This window comes from Rhagoletis zephyria, unplaced genomic scaffold (genome assembly GCF_001687245.7).
Source record: "Rhagoletis zephyria isolate East Lansing unplaced genomic scaffold, Rhagoletis_zephyria_1.1 Rzeph_scaffold_05581, whole genome shotgun sequence".
NCBI classification, from domain to species: Eukaryota; Metazoa; Arthropoda; class Insecta; order Diptera; family Tephritidae; genus Rhagoletis; species Rhagoletis zephyria.
Genome location: NW_016162664.1, coordinates 31447 through 35579, shown reverse-complemented (window position 1 = coordinate 35579; position 4133 = coordinate 31447).

Genomic DNA, 4133 nt, shown 5'->3' with positions numbered 1-4133 from the left:
ATTTATGTACATAGGCTTATGTGTATATTCATATGAATGTATCTCAACATATAATGGTACGTGATTGGCAATTGTGGTTTTATCGATTTATTATTGTATTAAAAAAACGAGGATCTGGTGTGGATCGGGTCAGGCCTCATACAAAAAAAGTTGAAAATATCCCCTCGAGTGCGAAAGCTTTCTTTTATAGGTGGTTCGATCCCTGGCCAGGCAACATCTAGACTAGAAGAAAAGAACTTTTTTTTCTAAGAGCGCTCGCCCCACGTCAGGCAACGGCAAACCTCCGAGGTTATTTCTGCGATGAAAAAGTTACTCATAAAATATATCTTAAAGGTTGTGTACTATTTTATAAGTTAATTGTTTCTCTCTGCTTCAATTTTTACGTTTCTCGTTAATTGACAAGCGATAAGTTGAATCTGTATCTGCTATCCTATGAAATAAACGTTAATTTCCCCCGTAACTTTCGCGCCCGTATTTCGGAGTAAAGCATTTAATTTCATCGATTTTTCCATCACCGGTCTTCGGAGCAAAACACCGTTCTTCGGACGTACCAATCGATCGGTTGGTAGGCTACAATGGGTCCCGTCGCAAAATCTAGAAATCATATTTTTTGTCAATCGAAGAGATTCTTTTTTTTATTTTGGCTCCCATAAGTACTATCCCATTGCTTCAAATAGCAGACGCAATCCTTTCAAAGAGTCAATCATTTTATGTGCCGCACTCTCAACTCAAATCAAATCGAACGGGCTATTACTGTGGAATTCATCGTGATTTAATGGATAAAAATTATGAAAATCAAAAACAAAAAGTATTTTAGGGTAAATGGCAACTTGAAAATGTCATGACTTGACAACAACGTCCATACGCTGCTTGACATGTGCCGATTTGCAATGAGTGGGCACATACATCCATACATATTATATTTATATATAAATAAGTACATACGAGTATGTACATACATAAAAACAAAAATTATTATCATAAAACTGCCACATGTAACAAACTGCACATCCACGAGATCAAACAGCAACCGAGGCTTTTGTTGGGGCGATCGTAAAATATGTGGAAAAAGAGAGAAGGGGTTTGGGGCTGTTTAATGGGAATGAGACGGCAATGATTATGACGATGGCGATGTCGATGTCGAAGCAGAGAGTGCATTTGTCCCAGTGCAACTGTCAGTTCACAAAATGACAACCAACAACAACAATGCCAATATGGCTACTTGACAGCGACAAATGGACATTGGCGTATGACAGCATTTTCGATAGTCCGATTGCCAGGGAATCGAATACCTGCATTCCTCCTCACTCTACAAATATGTATGTGCAAACTTCTTAATACATATATACCTACATATGGATGTATGTATGTACGTACAAATATGCGCATGCAAGCCACATGTATGGGTGTGTGTGTGTGTGTGATGGCAGTCAGCCCTGGAGACAATTCTCTGCCTTAAAAAACTTAAACGTTTTCCATTTATTGCTTGTTTGCAGCGTTGCAGGTAATCGTATTTGAATTTTTATTTTAGAATTATTGTCGTTAAAGATAATTGTTAAATTACCGTGTGCTCAGCGCCACCGACAGCCCTCCGGCAATGCGACAGTCTCAGACAGAGAGACACTGACGGACAAACGCGATTTCGCATGGCAATTGTTGCAACGGCCATTGAAATGCAATTCGAATGCCGCACATACTTTACTTACTTACATATTTACCACTTGCTTGTAATTATTGTTAATAATGTCGTTGTGACCCACCCCACCAACTCGCTAACACACACGCAGAGTGTCCGTCGGCACATCAGTTGGCTTTTATATGTACATTTAGAGTGCTGCACCGCTGGAGCTTATTTGTGCATATGCATGTATATTTGTGCGAATGATTTTGAATAAAAGCAAAAATTATTACATACATATATAGTACATACATATATGTCCATGCATACATACATGCATATGTACCTGTTTACGGATTGCATTGCATTTGTGTTGAAGTCAGCGGCTTCCAACTTCTTTGCATTGCATATCGATAGAAGGAAAATGTTGAGTAACAATACATTAGGGCTGTTCAAGATGTTGTGGAAATGGTCTTGGATGCAGTGGCAATTGCATTTATAAATTTGATGTTTGCTGCCATGGCAACCGTGTGCATTTTATTGTTGTGAGTTTACAAATGCACCGAATATGCAAACGCAAAAGCATATGCACAAGATCATGAACAGCTGTATTATAGCTAAAGACGACGGGATGTTAAATAAGAAATAGTTACTTTGAAAATACATACATATGTATGTATGCACATTAGAGTGGTCCAAAATAATGAAGTCGGAATTTTAATACCGCCACCCCCTAGGATTGTTCTGAACCGAAAATAAATATATAAATAAATCAAAAAAAAAAAATTAGGGAGTGCTCACAGCACTCAAAGTTTTCCATGTATTTTATAAGGGGGAAAAAACAAATTTTCGTAAAAATGGTAAAAAACTCTTGAAGATCAATATTTTTCAATCGTAAAACTGTGGTTCTCTTCAGGAGACTTCAAATATTAATATCCAACTGTTTATTTAACCATTTTTTATGATTAAAGATTCTTTATTCGTCCCCCCATTGCATTTTCTAGGACCTATAAAATATAGTTACCATGAAAATATGGTTAAGGGCACGGTTGGGTATTATTACTGGGAATCTCCTGAAGATAAACAAAGTTTTCCGATCGAAAAATATTGATTTGCAAGAATTCTACACTAATTCTACGAAAACTTGTTTTTCCCCATATAAAATACGCTGAAAACTTTGAGCGCTTTGAGCACTCCCTAAATTTATAAATTAAAAAATAGGGGTATATTTTTTGTCAGTATAGAACAATCCTAGGGGGTGGCGGCATAAAAAACCTTATTTTCTTACATACATTTTTGGACCACTTTAATGCTCATACTTATCGCCTTGAAGATAATTTGTGCCCACAAATAACACATAACTTTTTATCGATTTGCAATAAAATTAAAAGGATTAGGAATTCATAAATATTAATATTAAAATAATTAACGTGCAATATTTTGGAATTTCCAACAGAGCCTAGCTATTGAAATCTAATTCAAACACAATCTATGCGCGCTTGTGGCATCTGGTTGGGAACCCCTTCTCACTCACAGCTGTTTATATATATACATATACATACATATATATGTAAGTGCGCTTTAGTGCTTTGACAAATGTCATTAGTGGCAAATTACTTTTCAATTGTTAATGTTAATTACTTTTGAAAGTTGCTACACCATGTGTGTTTCTGTCTGTGCCCTGCAGAAAATCTGACTAGCTCAAAACTAGCGTAGAACTAGACCTTTTGCCGTCAGTATTAGTTCTAGCTCAATACACAAGCAATGCTTTCAACTGTCTAGTTTTACACGGCGATGTTACTGGCGGTGGTAATTGTCGCCCAATGCCTTACTTGCCAACTAGTTTTTAACCGGTTCCGCTTTGGACAGTTTTCTTAATATTCGATTTTTGGATATTTTTTACGTTTTTTTCTTTTCTTTTACAGATTTGTTACATATTTTATTAAAAAAAAAAAATTATTGTAAGTTGCACGCAAGAATTTAAATTCATTAAATTTGAAAACTCCCAACTGCCTCCGCCGCGATTTCAACTCGCGATCAACGATGCTTGAGTCGGAGGTAGCTGAGCTACTTTCGTATTGTACGAGTGGTGAGCATTTGCACATTTATACCGCAAGCAGTGTTGCCAGAACTTTTTGGGCCGACCGGCTAGATTGGCAAAAAAAAGCGGCTAAAAACGGCTAAAATGTTTTAGTGAAAATTCACATGCTCTATTTAAATAAATCGCAAGAAACGAAAGACTAGTTAACACCATTAATTTATGTCGAGTGTATATTCCTCATCATCAAATGAATCACTATTGTATATATCACCTGAATTCATTAATTTTAAGAGATCGTCATCTACAGTAAAATTATGGCAGCATTTTTCTTCACGTTTTAAACCGTATCTTATATATAAAATAGCGTTTAACGTTTTAACGCACATTGGATTTCTTTGCTTAGTTTTTATTATATTCATTGAACTAAATATTCGCTCTACTTCTGCATTACTTATAGGCAAAACAAGAAAACTA